This window comes from Cololabis saira, chromosome 13 (assembly GCF_033807715.1).
Source record: "Cololabis saira isolate AMF1-May2022 chromosome 13, fColSai1.1, whole genome shotgun sequence".
NCBI lineage: Eukaryota > Metazoa > Chordata > Actinopteri > Beloniformes > Belonidae > Cololabis > Cololabis saira.
This window is the reverse complement of record NC_084599.1, coordinates 12952470-12970457: the sequence shown is the minus strand read 5'-3', so window position 1 is coordinate 12970457 and position 17988 is coordinate 12952470. Positions and strand designations below refer to the sequence as shown.

The following is a 17988-nucleotide window of genomic DNA, read 5'->3' as shown; positions in this document are numbered from 1 at the left end:
CCCATTACACAAGCGCAGTTGCGAAGCCCAAAGAAGACCAACTGCACTGACAGTTAGCAGTTTCAAAACGGTACTAGCAAACCCACAACATTTCTAATTTATTCCAGAGCTGAAGTCGAAGATGAACCTGATTGCAGTGTCGGAACAAGGAGAGGTTTACATGATCCCCAGTGATACTACAATGTAAACATTTACCCCAACTAAGACTCAAAAAGAACACACAATGTCATACCCATGAAACCAGTATGAGCAAATGCTGCTAAACTTACTGATGCACGTATTGAGCTTGGAAAGAGCCAATTATTGCTGAAGATGGTTGCAAATCACAACAATGTCCACAAGCAATATTTTACATGAAAATACACGCAGACATTGCACCGAACGGAGCCGTTAAACAGCAGGTTCCCTGAGGGCAAATCCAGCAGCACCAAGATGTTTTGATTGTTCACAACTGCATCTTGTCAACCCCTATGTCTATAAATTGCTCTTCCCGTCTGTTTCGATTCCGTCAGTCTTAATCCCTGTTTTGCCTGATGTTGTCCATCTTGTAGCTCCTTGTGTTTAATTGTCTTAATTCTCTCCACTAAGGAGCAACATGAGAAAGGACATTTTGTGTTGTGAGTGAATGAAACTTATATTTTTGCTGAAAAAAGTAACATAAGAGAAAAGCTCACTAATGTACATTATGTACAATTTACCATATGCTCCCAAGTTTATGACATTTGATTTTTACTGTTTTTTTACTGGAGGTAATTATCTGCCCACAAGGACTTTTTATTGAAAATGTAGTTTGGACAGGGAGAGTCTCGTCATATAGGACAACCGCTGTTACTTAACACTTGATATGAAGCATATGACATGAATTTGGATAGTGCTCTTGACTCAGGGGTTTTCAGGTTTTATTGCATTTTATAACCCCAATTACAGTTTCCCAGGCGAAACCTGTATTCAACCTTTTAAATATAGTATTTATACGGGAAAATCCATCCAGATATGGACAGGACGTTTCCTATCTGGGAAATATGTTACATTGCATTCATTCTGACACCTACAAGAATCCTGCAATCTGCTGACAGCAAAAAAGTCAAGGAGGTGGGATATGCCATGCACGGGCACGGAAAAAATGACCTAACTGAGGCCTAGACGAAGGGGAAAAGTGTGAAAGCTGTTATGGTGCAGTGCATTCACAGAAGGTAAAACAGATGGTGGTTTTGACATTTATGATATGGCATCTGAGTGTCTCAGATGTGGGGCACAAGATGAGCGCTTAAGCTACTAATATCTTTCTGACTACTGCTATTGGTCATTTTTTTACAATGTTATATGCATGTGTCTATATAAATATATATATAAAAGATTGGTATAAAGCAAATATTTTTTAATTGGAACATCTTAAGGCATTTAATCTAATTTTCTTTTTCTGCCATGCTCCGCTTTATTATCTTTTATTACCTTTAAGTGTCCACTACATCATCAAATCGTTATGGGCCTCAGTAGCTGCTATTTATTAATTTCAATCTGTGAAAAAAACTCTAAAAAATAAAAGAAAAGATAAAGAGCAAGAGTGCAGGTGTTTGGCAAGAAAAGTGAAGTCAATCTCACAACATAACCATTTTAACACAGCGGGTGTGTCATCCTCGTTAAGTTAATTGTGGCTGCACCATGCACATGAAATACAATTCTTATGGGGAGAACTACTTTGGCAAGACACAAGCTCATACTGGGCACAGAAAGCTCGTCTACCCTTTGTTTCACCTCTGTTACTGCCTCCTAAGATGAACAACAAAAGTGTCAGTTTGTTTTTTTTTATAAAAAAAATAATAAAATGTGGAACGCTGGCCCAAAAGAAGCATTCTGCCTTGAAAGTGCTGTGTGTAGAGCATGCTTTATGGTTCTGCATGGAAAACGCACATAGCTAACATACAGAACTAACATCATAGCTGGCATTTATACTTGTTCCTTGTCGATCTTTGTTTCTCCATGTAATCACACCACCAAGACAGTAGTTGGCAGTGTGGGATCTTTTCCATAACACCGTGTCTTGCTGTGCCGAGATCCATTTTGTTGATTTCCTTTATGCACCCCAGACATGAAGGCAGAGCTAGTGAAGCAGACCTTGTGTGTTATGGAGATAAGTTGAATAAACGTTACTTTTAGTGACATTACAGCAATCTATCTGGTTTGAAAACGATGACAAAGAAGTAGTAGCCAGAGTTACGTAAAAGTACATGCATGTGGACCAGTCAGATTTCTTTCTGCATCGACCTAACACATAGTTACAACTGTGGGGAGATGCAAATCAGACCACGACATAAGTTATGATGATTCTGTACCTACAGCGTAGGTCCAATTTAATATTACTTTCTTAATCCTGAAGGGAAATTAGATGGCTACATACACCATTGATTTAATGCACAAGCATAATTTATCAATATGGTTTTGGCTCTTTAATGAGCTTCCCTTTGGGGATTAATAAAGTATTTTGAATGGAATTGAGCGTCTATTTTAACACCATGGATGTTTGGTTTGTTTATACTGAATTTTAAAAGAAGTCAGTCATCCATCACCTGCTACATTTTCCTAACCAAAAAAAAAATGTTGGGTAACAATCCCGCGATGGCATGTGTGGGGCAGTGTGGGGCTAATGACAAACTCAGATGAGTCCCTATTCCGTATTGGCATGAAAGAAACTGATACACAAATGAAACTGACAAACAGATGCTCTTTATTTATAAAGGAACTACATATTTCGTGACAATGAACACGAAAGGTTTGGGTAAAACAAGCCAGGAGATTTAAATGCTTTCTGTGAGGAGAAAAAAAACTCCAGAAAGGGCCACAAAAGAAAAAATGGGGCATAGACAATTTAACCATAACATTCAACTGATAAAAGCTTAGAACCTTCATGAATGCATCTGAAGCTCCAAGCCTCTTCATCGTAGTTTTTTTTTTTTTTTTTTGTCTACCTCCCCCTCACTGTTTTTCTCTCGGTGCGCTTGCTCTGTGCAGAAGGAGATGATGGCAGTGCTAATTTAACTCATTCAGAATGTTTGGTGAGAAAGAAAAGCCAAGCACCTGGCCCCGATTCATAACACATTTGCACACAGAGGCTGAGTGAATTGATGGAGGTGGTGACAAGCTTTGCAAAAGTAAATGATCAGCCGGAAGGTTTCATTAAAATAACCAAAAGAGTGAGGGGAAACAAAGAGAAGGAGAGCAGAGTTGATGTAGGAGGGAGAAATAAAAAAACGTCTGTTTACTGATAAAACAGAACATGAACGATGAAACAGAAATCTTTCATTTCTTTGAAGTAAACATTTATTTTGTTTAAGTTGGAAAAAAAATCACGACTGCATTCGTTTTCAAATTTACGCCTTAAAAAGGTCAATCACTGACAAGACTTAATGTTGGTTTATGTCAGCCATCTAATTAGTGCTTTATTTTCAGATGATACAGATGTTTGTCTCTGAATGCAGGAGAAGTATTGCCAAACGCTGTCCTTGCCTGTCGGAAATCCAGCTTCAAGCATCCTTACAGCTGGAGCCATCAGCTCAAATTAATATAGCGTGGGACCACTCCAGCAACACAATATTATGTTTTAGGTAGGGCTGGGGATCGATTAAAATATCAAGAATCGATTCGATTCCGATTCTTAAGATTCAGAATCGTTTATCACCCTTTGATTCGATCCGATTCAATCCGATATTGATTTGGGTTACTGTTAATAAAACTTTTTTTCAGCTGTTGCATGAATGATATGACTGTGTAGTTATGCAACATATGAACATTAGTATTATATTGAGATTCAACAGCAAGTATTGGCAGCTAATGATGCTGTAAGGACCAATCAGCTCCCAGAATGCTGATAGAACTGCTTTCAGAAACATCATGTGGGTCAGAATTACCAAACAGATCCAGGGAGGAAACAGAGGACGAAAGAAATCGCTTTTATTTTTTCCCCATTTATGAGAATTTGGTTTTTAACATTTATGCAAATGTAACCCAAAGACAGTATATAAAGCAAAGAAATATAGACAATTTATGCAATTATAACTGAAAACTTTAATATTTTCATACCGTTAACATATTTAAAGGCAAAAACATGGCACCAGTTATTCTCGTGTCCAACAAAATATTCCTTTTTTGGGCATAAACAAAAAAGTACCAAAAGTTGTAATGTAATTATGAAAAAAAAAAAATATATATATATATATTTTTTTTTTAAATCGATCTTTAGACATAATCGATTTTTAGGAATTAATATGAGAGTCGATTTAAAATCGGAGAATCGATCTTTTCAACACAGGCCTAGTTTTAGGTGATTTTCCACCTCGAACCAGCAATCTTTGATACAATGATGTTATGTTTTTATTTTCTCTTTCCCAAGTTGCATGTGGTCTGAGATTGATCTGAACATAAAGGAAGAGATAACTGTGTAGTCTTAAATTGACATATAACAATTAATGACATTTTGGGAGATTGTACTACAAGCTTATACTGTTTTAGTATCAGTTTGCTGATAAAGTCAGGGGAATAAACGTAAAACTTTATATTAACATTGGCACAAAGTTGACATTAACTTAAAGCAGGATTTGTGGTTAATGGTCTAGTACATTCAGGACTATGAGCTTTTTCAAAGAGTTTAGTCTAGAGCTCCATCAGCAGAGCTCAATCTCCCCAGTGCAGCCACCCTGACCTTTTAAAAGATACCACTCTGCCAAAGAAAAGCAAACACCTCATTTATCTGACGGCCAATGCAAAGAGCAAACGCCACAGGAGGCTTTGGGTGCTGGCAGCTAGATCCATGGCTGTGAGAAGATGAGCAGCCTGAGCTCCAAGCTTTTGGAAAAGGCTGTAGCTGCTTGGACAGAAAGTACGGTGCAGCTGGACGGCAGCAGTCTACCAGAGCACAGTTTAAATATCCCGGACATAAATCCAGTCCGGTCAAGAGAAAAACAACACTCTAAACTTTAACAAAAAAAACAAACATTTAAAAAAGACAATCTCTAAAAAGCACTTGCAGTCAAATTGTAACTTTAAGAATTCATTTACAATGCTAATTTCTGTCTGCATTAGGTGAAAGTGCCATTAACCTCACAAAGCTTCTTCAGCAGCAGCAATGTGGTTGCAGGCGATACAGCAGCCAATTACAAGTTTTTGTATTTTTTGTATAAGAAATCACAAATGCTCTGATTGCTGCAGTGTGTGATGATGGGCTGTTGAAGATGCTGTCCTATGTGGGATTCTGATTGGAAATAAACACCCCAATCAAGACGCATGATTGCAGGATTGGCCTCTTAAAAGTGCTAAAGTTCAATTATGACCTTGATTCACAGGCGCAGAAGGAAGTGCATGAAGGAAGTAGAAGGGGAGAGAAAGACGATGCCACCATGACTAGAAAAAACAAACTTATTCTTACTAATACAGTTCAGTGATGAGAATATCTAATCCTGTGCTGCGAACCTCCGCTGACCACTTAAAATCCACATCCAACTGTTCTCCTGCTACATCAGCACTACAAGTGTGTGCACTCAGTGTCTATAAGCTCCGAGGCGGTGAAGCGATGGTGAACGGTCTAAAGAAATATTTGTCAAATAAATCACAGCGGACCTTTTAAAATCAGCATGCGGTGCAGTGAGGAGTATTTCTATTCCATTTCCTCTGAGAACACCTGAAGAACACACAGCTGGACTGCTAATGGGTCAGCAGCAGATCTCATCATTCACTGAGGTTTGAAGATCTTGTAGTTTTTGGGTGCAAACATAAGACGAGTATGTAGTCACAGATAGAGCCACACATGCACACACTGCTACAACATCCTTCTAGTCTCAACCTCAGACAGCTCTGACCCTTTTGGAAAGGCTTCTCTGCGAGGGAGCTAATGGCTGTTCAGACATGCCTCCTCCGCTGTTAAGCTCAGTGCTTCTACATGGAGGGGAGAGGACAGTAGCGGAGAGGAGGAGATCACCTCAGCTTTGGAGTGTCTCCGGAAGATTCCCCTCTCTGTCAGACAATGAAGGTCACGCTAAGACAAGGCCCTTATTAGAGCCCAGAATCAAACGCTTGAGGTGACTGCAGCCTTCCAGGCTTGGAAAACTGTCATCCTTTTCTGTGTTTGGTGTTTGGAGGTAGGGCTGTTCGATTAATCGATTTTAAATCGTAATCGCGATTATGTAATTAGAACGATGTTAAAACATGAAAATCGTAAAATCGATTTTTCACTTTTTTTTTTTTTTTAACCTTTTTTTAACCTCTGCACACATATTCAAATCAAATCAAATCAAACTTTATTTATATAGCACTTTTCCTACAAATAATGAAACACAAAGTGCTTAACAGAAAAAAAAACAAGAAAAAACAAATAAACATAAAACTTATTAATGCCCCCCCCCCCCTCCCCGCAGACAAAAGCACACTACAATTCACCTAAATTCCTAAATTACACACACAGACACGCACACAGACACATGGTGTAGACATGGCTAGGCACAGAGGATCCAGGGGACGAAACGGTAACAGGGAGCCGTCCACGCCAGGAGGTCTCATAGCCCGCAGCTACAAGGGGGGGGGGCCCACAGAGACCATCCCGGCCCGGACGGAAAGAGGAGTCCACACCACAGCGGTGAAGCCGTGGTGCAGAGCTCCACAACCATCCAGGCCAGAACCACCCCCAGGACGACCCCCTGCAGGCCAGAGTCACTCCCAGCATGGAGGCTCCCCATGAGGAAACACTGGAGATAAAAGCTACAAGAAAACAGGATAAAATACACTAAAGGAGTTTATAAAAAACATAAAACATACAAACATAAAATCCTAAAAGTATGTCTAGAAAGTAAGACATTAAAAACTAAAATAATAAAACAGTAAAATGTATAAAATAGACCATAAATAACAACTGAAATATTTAGATAAAACATTGAGATTAAACAAAAATAAAATACGATAAGAAAGGATAAACTAAATATAAAACAGAGCAGTAAGATTCAATAAAAATAAGGGTGAGCATAAGAAATGTAAAAGAGTTAAATGAGTCAGTTAAAAGCCTGATTAAAGAGATGGGTCTTGAGTCTCTTTTTAAAAACATCAACAGTCTCTGCGGCCCTGAGGTTCTCCGGGAGGTTGTTCCACAATCGGGGACCATGAAAACTGAATGCCGCCTCCCCGTGTGTCCTGGTTCTAACTTTTGGTATGGTTAAAAGGCCAGCACCGGAGGACCTCAGGGTCCGTGAGGGTCGATAGGGTAAAAGTAGTGCAGACAAATAAGAAGGCCCAAGACCATTAAGACACATATTAATGATTGATACCATATTAATGATTGATGGAAATACCTCTCAATACCTGCGACAAGTGCCCCATTACATACCTCTACCTCCTTCATGGGTTGCATTATTATTTAGCATGCAAAGACCCAGTTTAGTTTAATTAGAAAATGTCTTGTTTTATTTAATTGGAAATATAACTTACTGTATGTTTGCAAGTGCTGATTTGCTGATTTTTTTTTTTCAGAGATAAAACTTTATATTTTATTATATTTTTTAAAACTTTTTTTCAACTTATTTTACAGAGTTTTGCACAATTCATTCATTTTTGGTTTAATAAGAGCAAAGTTTGCACTTAAAGCCCAATGGGGCAAATGTTCAATTAAAAAACAGCATATTTGAAATTTCTTTGCCTTTTGTCAATTCACAAAATAATCGTAATCGTAATAGAAAATCGGATTTTGAGAGAAAAAAATCGAGATTTTATTTTTGGGCAAAATCGAACAGCCCTAATTAAGCCTAAAAAAAAAATTAAAAAAAGTGGATTTTTTTGTCTTGGCTACTCTTCACCAAGACATTGGGACTCTAATGTAACAGCTGAAGCAAGTCTGGAATTATAAGAAGAGCCAGATCTATTTATTAAAGACCGCACAGAGATACAGCAATCACAGCCACCTGAAAGCAGCTGCTGTAACCCCCGCAGTGACAGTCAGCCCGGCCAACAGTCGGCTGCAGAGCCATCACACACAGCTGCCCCCAATCAATCCCTGCACTGAGGTGGACACTTGGGGGATGTAGCAACAGCGCTCCCACACCAGCGTCAATATCACACTAACCAAGTCATTCCCAGTCACTAGGGCTGCCTCGGCAACACTTCTCAGAACAGCTGCCAAATTTATCAAAGGGGTTCAGGAGCAAACTGGAGGGCTCTACCACTACTGCACCAGGGGTAATTACTAAACACGCAGACAGCCTCTTTAATTACAGCTGTTGAAGGGAGAAATCCCAGTGAAAGTGGACTGGGAAAGGACACTGGAAGCTCCCCTCAGGCTGGAAACACACAAACACAAAGAAATACACTCACAAACAGCACAAGAGAGATGATTAACATAATTTTTGCCTGATTAACAATTGAGTGACTATGGCAAAGTCTCCCCATTTTCATCTCTATTAATTTTACAGTGTGACAGTTAATTACAAAACAGAAGTGCCATGCAACCCAGCAGTTCATTTTGAATTTGCCATTGCAGAACTGAGGAGCGACTCTCACTGCTGAGAGGAACGTGTGCTTAACTTCCACTCCAAGATGTGTTTAATGGCCTCGCACATCACAATCTACAACCAAAACAAAAGAAGTCCATATTCACTAAGACTATGCTTTGCAAGCTAATAATTTGGGGTTTCCCTCAGCTGGAAACAATTGTGCTTTTACATGTGTTGTATGTAAACTCAGAGTTAAAAACGTATTTTTCTTGTGAACACTGCACGAAAATATGGAAAAATAAATGCCCACTCATTTTGAAATATTGTTGGTCCCTTGAAATCTAAAATTCCTACTTTTACTTCGTAAAAGTTTCAAGCTTTTACCTTCTCGCAAACACCCACACAGCACCCCCACCTGCACTTCTACCATCGATTCAAATGCCTCAGAGCTTTAAAGGCTGCAGGCTTCACAGATCCACATAAAAGCCACTTTGGCGCAACATTGGCAGTCTTATTACCAACTGTAGAACCACGATGAACTCAACTGACAGGACTTCTGACCGCCTAAGTCTCACAAATTCGGTGTTAAAATCAGTTTCACTGTTTTTGTCTTTAGCAACCTAGCAAGAGAAGATGACGAAATGATAAAGATGATAAAGATGATAAAATATCTACAAAGGCTCAGAACCTGGCTAAAATACAGCAATCTGCTGTATTTGTGTATTATGTATAAGCTTAAAGAGCGAACCTGTAAGGACTAATAATGAACACATTAACTCATTGATGAGTTGATGTCAAGGATGTTGCTGCCCGTACAAAATGTGGTGCTCACTTTGGTCTTTTCACCCACTTTCTAATCCTCTGACACAACCTGTTCAGCTCAGCACAGTTGTGGATTCCACTGACGTAATCACACATACACACAAGAACTTACACACACACACAGGGCAAAGCTGTGCAAAGGCAGAGTTGCTTGTATCTGTGGCTGAACTGATAGGAACTACAAATCCACGTGTTACCTAAATCCACCTGGTGAGGTCTGCAGGTTGGCCAGTTGCTGCTACAGTCTCTGGTAACTAAGATCTCCATTTATGTGGATATGTGGCTTTGTCTGTGTCTCATCCCTCTGTCTACTGATTGTCTCTTTTACCTGAACACTTCATCGGCTGATCAGTGCACTCAAGACTTTGTTGGTTTACGTAATTGTATCAGGAGAACAGATATAAATGTTATACCAGCAAAACAGATAATCAACATTGTCATTGCAGATTTAAAACAAAAGGGTTATTAATCTCCAAAGACTAAAATAAAATAAAAAAGCAAAGAAATATAAACTTTATACATGTCTTAAATTAATGACTCCCCAGCCAATCCCATCTATGAGTCCTGGTAATATGTATAAACAGGGATGCATAAGCATTTATATTAGACTTGCTTCTATTTTTGAATAATGAGATCGTTCTCTTATGTGTTACACTGCTATAACAGACAATAGCATGCAACATTATTAACATTAGGAAAGTTAGTTTGTTAGTTTTTCATATAGATGATTAGGGCCTCTATTCAGTTATCTTTTAAACTGATTAAATGTGTAAATGTGTGTCTGTTTCTGGATTCACTGAAATGTACAAAGCCTCCTTATCAGAAAAAATAAAAACTAAGTGAAAAAAACATAAAACGGCAGTATAATTAACAACAAACACAGAAATTAAAGAAAATAAGTGCATCACTGCTCTGCTCCTGCAAGGAGAGAGACAAGAGGATTACAGAAACATTTTTGGTTGGGAAATAAAGGATAATAAGGAAAACTGATTCTTCTTTATTTTCATGATGACCAAATACAGTAACATCAAGCCTTTTGCAGTGCAGAATTATGCACTACAGTCTCTACCGACAACGGTCCCTCAACCTTCATTCAGTATTGTCTGAATGGCAAATAGTTTTTCACATTGTCGGACTGGGAAAAAAAACATTCCGCATCAAAAGAGGTAGAAGGGAAATACTGCACTCGCATACATACAACCTTCCTGCCTCCTACTACAAATACTAACAATCACAGCAAACACAAACAAAGCCAACACGTTAACAAAAGAAGTTGATATTCTGGATCAGTCTGATTTGTGCAAGCGTTCTGAAAGAAATTAATTATACAACTTTTCTATTCTCCCACACAAATCCCTGTGATTGTCTAGAGCAACCCCAGAGCTACATCTCTGATTAGTGTGGGGATTTTTATAAGTATCACAGTGCTGCCTCAACTTCATAAATAGCTCCACTGTGTGGAATCCTGGCATGCAGGGCAAGGTGGAAGAAGACAAACAGAAATCAGTCTCAGTAACAATTGTTTATTCTTCTACAAACTTATGTCTTATGTGATCTCCCTGTCTGAAAATATTACATTTTGGGATCTAGGGGATTTCTTTGTACTTTCACAAATTACATTCGAAAACTTGCCCAAACACAATAAAATGCATGCATCTCCTTTGGGAAATGCAGCATACATGAGTGGAAAACCCTGACCATCTGCGGCCGCTGAAACTCTCCCTGTTTGCAGCTCTTCAGAACGTGACAGCTACACCCTGTATAACAATGATGTAGGCACTACATTGTTGATCGGCTTCAGCGAGGCGTCTTTCAGGCATTCTATGTGTGTGTGTGCATGTGCGGGTGTGTGTGGTTATCTGTAAGAGCAGTTTAGTTTAGGTTAACCAGGAAAGAAAACTAATGAAATGCACAAAACAGACAATGCATCAAGAGCTGTCCAGTGCTGAAACTACATAAAGAGCCCAAAGGGAGCGTTTTGTTTTGTAAGGATTAGTTCAGACAGGAAAATGCAGACATAATGGCAAAATAAACCACTGCGTACTGTTTGCATTTCCTCTTGGGTCTTGTACAAGGTGAATGATAGAGACACTATCCAATTCAGATCTGCTGGCATGCCAAGTGACATTAACAAAAGAAGAATTGGATCCAAATGGAAAGACAAAGAGAAAACCATAGGAGGAACAGAAATCCACCTCAACACCCCTCCTTCCTCCTATCCCTGGAAAAGACACAACTGCGCTCCTGTCATTAATTCAGCAGACAAAAACTGTTACCAGATGTCATTATTTATTTATGGTATTTAATAGGGAAAATGCTTCCTTTGAATAATACATTTGGTGGGAGAGGGGTGTAAAGCAAGGTTTGGGGATAGGGTGGGGGGTTACTGGTGAATATTAATGAGGTGAGCTGTGTCTGGAGGGATTGTGGTAATCTACCTTTTTTTTTTTTTTTTGCTTCTGTGCCTTTTGGGCTTTGTCTGCTCAGTCGCTGACCGTGATGGCACAGCTGCGCTGCTCATTTGCTTGGCTCCAAGTGCCGTGGCTAGTTCAACATGGCTAATGCCAGACTATTATATTATTAGCCAAGGCAAAGCGAGCAGCAGCCCACATGGGGTCAGCTCCATATGCTCGCTGGTGTCAGCTTGGAGGAATGAATGGACGCTTTGCTGTCAGTCAGGCAGACTGATGTGCCCTGGCGAGCAGAGGTGCAGTCTCCATTAAGGTGTTGAAACAACCGTTTGACTCAAGGAAAGGAGGTGCCAAGTGGATTGTAGCCTAAAATGTGATCTATCCTCATGGGTGCACAAATCTCTGCTACACTTGCATAGTTTGAACAGACAATAAGCACACACACTGTCACAATAGGCTGCCATGTGGGTTTTCACTACTTAATTGGATCAGGCCTGTCTAAGTCTGTAAATTAGCCTTTCTTTGCATTAATATTCAGGAATCTACCCTCCTCCCAAGACCACCAGAGAAAACAATACCTTCTTTAGTAAGCCTATTGTGCCTTTCAGCAAAAGCACACGAGAAAAACATACTTGGTCATAAATTTAAATTTCCACCATAGAATTTCGCGGATTATGGCAAATTAGTGGCTGCAGCAGTACCACAGCCTGGTAACAGCACCATACTCATCCAAGAACTGAAGGATTTTTAGCTTAAGGCTTCTACCAAACAGATAAATAGCCAAGAGATCCTCTGTTCTGATACTGTGCCATCTTTTGGCCTTTCTCAGCTTTGTTTTTTATTTTTTATTTCCCAGTGCGTGCTGGGACCCTTTTGTTTGCTTCAAGCATAGCAGAAGGTTAATTACAGGAATATTAATATCTCACATTTGCAAAATCTCTGTTTCAAATTCACAGTTTCCCATTTATTTGTTTGGACCCAACTCAAGAGCACAATTGAATTCACGCCAATTCACGTCTTCTGCTACAAGTGTCTGCACTAAGCTGAGCGCAGTCAGCCAGAAAAGACACATTATTGAAATATGTGACAATGTAGCTTCATGCAGAGAGTAGATAAGGCCGTCAAGCTGCTATAGGCTTTTTTCTCCTTCCATGCTCCTGAGATGCAATGACAGCATCTCTGTGCTACTTTTGGCCTTGACCACAGCTGGAGCGGAGCCAGAAAGAAGCAGAGAACATCTCTCTGAAGGAATATTGTACATTCATTGTAATGCCTCATCACACATAAAATGTGGAAATTTGAGCAGTGGACTGGCAAAAGTACAGAAAAACACACCTCTTGAGAAACACAGAGCCTGTGATCCAGTGCAAGAGTAATGAGTCCAAACAGTGTGAGAAGGACAAACAAAGATCACTTTCTGCAAAGAAACAAGAACCACTCACGTGAAGGAGTAGCAGAGAGCCTAAAAGGGCAGTTTGATGTGGAACCAGATCTTATTAATGTACAGAAGATGAATATACTCAAATAGTTTAATAAACACAATATAGGCACTGTATTGCTACACATACAAGCCACAATGATAGGGAAACATTTTATCCAAATAAAACTTGCATTGGTGCCTGTACTGGCTTGGCTACATTAAAGATCATGCTACCAGTACTAGAGTTACATTGAAATCGCATTACAGGTGGTTGTCGGGTATGTGTGTGCGTGCGTGTGGGTGCGTGCGTGGGTGAGTGTGGGGTGATCAAATAACATGAGTGTAGAATCAATTCTGACAGGTGCTGCATGTTTTAACTCAGACTGTGTGCTCATGCTCGCAAGAATCCCTGAGACACACAATGGACACAAGACAGAAAAGGAGCAAAAGAAAGAAGGAAGAGTAACCATTTCACAAACTGCTCAGTTGAGTTTCCACTTAATTTCCCACGGGGTCCAGAGCAACTCCGCTCCTTCTCTTGTTGCCATTCTGTAAACGCTGCCACGCACTCGTTAAAATTAAAACAGGGCAAAAAGCAAAGCTCAACACTGTTTTCTTTTCTACCCCTCAACAACATATGTAATTGCAACATAGCGAACTGAAACACCAAACAGTCGTTTTCACTGTGGCATACGGGCATGTTCATCACTTCCTCCACCTTTATCAGTTTGTTGCCTAGAAGTCTTCCAGCTAGAAGGCAAAGTTTCCTCCAACAGAAATAATTTAGAGACCTATTTGCAGAATGTAAGTGCCATCCTAGATAATGTCTTGGGTTTAACCCCTTTAGTTTCTTGACAGTACTGATAGTCCTGCATGTGCACTTTCACCGAGTCAAAAGCAGCCTCTTACTCACCTGAAGCCTTACAGGGAAAGAAACAAGCAAGATGGGTGTTGGGGGTTGCTTAGTTCACTACAAGAGGTGATGGGTTTATAGATCCTAAATCTAAATAGTGCCAATGACGATAGTAACAATGACGTGTCTTGTTCATGGCTCAACCAAGGAGAAAACAAAATAAATTATTATGCCCTTATGCATTTATTATCAAATAACAGATGCTGCATAATTGTTCTTGTGAATTAAAAGGGGCAGAAATATTACAAATTCCATCTTTACCTTTAAGTACACCATTATTTGCCACGATAAGACACGATTTCTCATGAAGCTTAGATAATTTCCAACAAATGTCCTGTACATCAGCTGCATTAAAACACTAATCAGTAAGGCTTTTAATCAGCCCCCCTCCATCAATTGCTCTACACCTTTTTTTCTTTTTCTTTTTTCTTTACTATCGCATACCTGTATTTCTGATAACAGCCACCCATCTCGTCTTTCACCAGCGTATCTCAATTGTGCTGAACAAAATCTCTTTCTTTCTTCTTTTTGCATGTGGAAGTAAATGAATACTTAACGGATTTAATAATAAATGCAAACCCCCCTCTCTCCCCGCAAAAAAAGACAAAAAAAAAAACAACTCAAACAACTCGCCTTCACCTTTGGGATGAACTGAGGTCCAGTCCGCAGGAATGTGGAGATGCTGCAGCTTCACTTTGCTGTGTGGGCTGCAGGTGGAGGAGAGTGGAGCGGTATCATCCAACGACGCGCAAAAGCCCCGCCAGAGTGGGTGAAAAAACGAGGTAGTTTTGGGTGTCAGGTCAGAGGACAGAAACGCCAATGACTATGTTGTTTTTTCTTCTTCTTATTTGTGTTAATTTGAGTACAATGCGCCCAGCTGTGGAGCAGAAGCCGCGCGTGTTGTGGAGCCGAGGCGGAGAAAGCAGCCGCGGTGAGCGGACCAGCAGAGAGCTGCTCACCTCTCCTCTCCAGCAGCAGAGCTACTGAACAAAAGAGCTCCCAGGACTCTCTCTTCACATTTCAAATAGCAGGAGAGGGATGGAGGGAAGGAGGGGGTGCAGACCAGCGAGGGAGGAGGAGGGGAGGACAGCGAGCGCATGTTGTGTTTCAGTGTTTAAGCCTGAATTATGGTCCTGCGTTAAATCGACGCAGAGCCTACGCCGTAGGGTACGGCGTAGGCTTTGCGTTGGTGTAACGCGGAACCATAAATCAGACTTTTTAGGCTGAGATAAAAACCAAAGCTTTGAAAATAACTATGGAGAGCTATGGAATAACTACAAATGCAAATAAGAACAACATGATCGATTTCACTATTACACTGCAAAAACTCAAAATCTTAACAAGAATATTTGTCTTATTTCTAGTTAAAATGTCTCATTTTTAGTCTAATTTTTTTTTTTTTTTTAATCTCATTACATTTAAGACAAGACTCAAAAACAACCATTTTCACCTGTTTCAAGTAGATTTTCACTTAAAATAAGTGGAAAAATCTGCCAATGGAACAAGATTGTTTTGCTTGTAATGAGAAGATAAATCTTGTCCCACTGGCAGATTTTTCTACTTATTTCAAGTGAAAATTTACTTGAAACAGGTGAAAATGGTCAAATAACAAGTTATTTTTCTGGTAATGACTCTTGTTTTAAGTGTAATGAGATTTTTTGACTGAAAATGAGACATTTTAACTAGAAATAAGACAAATATTCCTGGTAAGATTTTGAGTTTTTGCAGTGAGTGAGAATGCATTTGAAAAAGTTCCAATTTTCTGGACCACACAGATCAGCTACATAGCAGACTTCTGTGATGAGTATTTGCTGGACGTGTTGATTGATACTCTAGTTAAGTTCTGTGACTCGTAACCTTGCCATACCTTAGTAAGACTGAATTGACGCCACTGCTCCTAAGAGACACAGCGTCCATATAGGAAGATTAATACTTTGTTCAGCGGGGTTGAATCATTTAGACAGAGTTCAGGATGCTTGTATAATGCTTTTTTCTTTTGTTTCTTTTGTAGGGACAATACTCATCATATTATACTGGTGGAAAAAGGTGCAGTAATGCAGGAGAAGTGGAGCTGTCTACGGTGCTGATCCGGTGAGCCCGCTTTGTGAACTAAAAAATAAAAAAAGTCAACTTATCTTGACTTGATCCATCATGAACAAAATATTCATCAATTTGAGACAGCTGAAAAGAACATCTTATCTCAAGAAGACACGACAAACGCATTCTTTTAAACGTTGTAATGGCACTTTCTGTAGCACATTATCTATAAACTATAGTATAGTTCCCCAAGAAGTTCATCTGTAGGGTGAAATTTCATTAATAATTTTGGCATAATAAGATAACTGGTTCTTCTGTCCACAAATACAGCAAAAGTTACCACTCAAAGCCAAAAATCAAAAATGTTATTTTTTCACCTACATAACTCATAGCAAAATGAGCAATAATTATACCTCTACCTAATATCTGGTGACGAGAAAACAATCACAATAATTAACAATACATTTGAACAACAACAGTAAACCTATCAGAGACAAAAAGTTGCAATTTATTTTGATGTAGCTCCAATGCCAACATCTTAACATTAATTGCCATTTACCCCAAACACACACTCCTTTCTAATTCAAAACTGTTTTGATTCAAGTCGTTTGGTCCCCAATGAAAGTTTTACACTCCTCAGAAACTAGTAATAAACCCAGGATTATTTATAGCCTGGAATGTTTCTTTACCACCAAAAGCTTTAGTTTGCAGGTACAGCAAAATAGCGACAATGGTCTTTCCTCTTTCTTTTTTTAGATTCAGCCTTGACTTTGCCTATCATGCTGTAGGCTATATGTTTAAAAATGAAAGTAAAATTTCAAAGCAACCATTTTAAAAGCACCTACACCAAGGGATACTGAGTGTGATTAGAAATACCTCAGCATCATACTGTATATATTCATCATAAATATAATGTAAGATGTATGTGTGTGACCTCATCTGATGTATATCATTATGTAAATACTATGCTGACAAAGTGCAACTTAAAAACTCTGTGTAACTGTCAGCAAGATTGGATGCCCTTAGGTCTTTTGGTTGGTATTCTGGAGATGAAGACTCAGGCGCCCAATCCTCTTTAATTACAGGTATCAGCTGTTAACAAGAGAAAGACTTAAAAGTAAAACAATCTTAAGAGAGAGACAAGATTTATCCCATGTATACGAGCATTAAAAATACTTACTAACTGATCATGCAGGAGCATGCAGACAGAACATTTCACCTTGTTGTTTAATACATGAGTAAGAGCAAACTAGTAACAGTATTACATCTTTTAACCACAAACAACATTTACAACGTGCTATTTTCTGTGCTATTTTCTTTGGTCTGCAGTTTAATCAAAGGTTTAACAGAGCAGGAAAAGATTATTATTCAAACCTGGAGGAGTTGTAAACATTCAAACGTTACACAGACTGTGGGAGAGATACTCAAAGGACATAGATCTTAAGATGTACCTTTTCGGAAGCACCTTAATGTTATTTTGAAATTTAAATCAGGACCAGAACTTTAAGATGACTGCTAGAAATCAAAGTTTTTATTGTACGAGTAGCATTTAGTCCTCATAAGATGGGGTTTACGGCATCACTGTTAGCTAGCTTACATGACATTTAACCTCCTAAGACCTGGCGTACACATGTGGAAATTATGTTTTTGTCTTCTATGTTACAGTATAATATTTAGTTTCTTAACGGGGGCCCAAAGCAGTTCTTAAGAGAATAATGAGCCTTACAAAAAGCTTTCCCTCCTTATACGTAAAACAGTTTTACTCACTTTAAGAACTTTAAGAAGAGATGAATGCATACTGAAAAATATTCATACCAAGTCCTACAGCAGATATAAACAGTGCAGTATTGTTGGGAATATTGATTGATTTAGGAATGCAAGAAAAGAGATGCAACTTTAATAACCGCTGTAGTGGAAAAGGCG

The 17988-nt window shown here is 39.1% G+C and overlaps 1 protein-coding gene across 1 annotated transcript in view; it reads right to left on the bottom strand.

The window, feature by feature from the left end:
• ncanb (neurocan b) overlaps positions 1–15001 on the bottom strand; it is a 181224-nt gene extending 166223 nt beyond the window's left edge. The window contains exon 1 of the mRNA XM_061737766.1: positions 14668–15001. The gene's annotated coding sequence lies outside the window, so the exon portion shown is untranslated. The remainder of the gene's footprint in view (positions 1–14667) is intronic.
• Positions 15002–17988: the final 2987 nt, after the last annotated feature.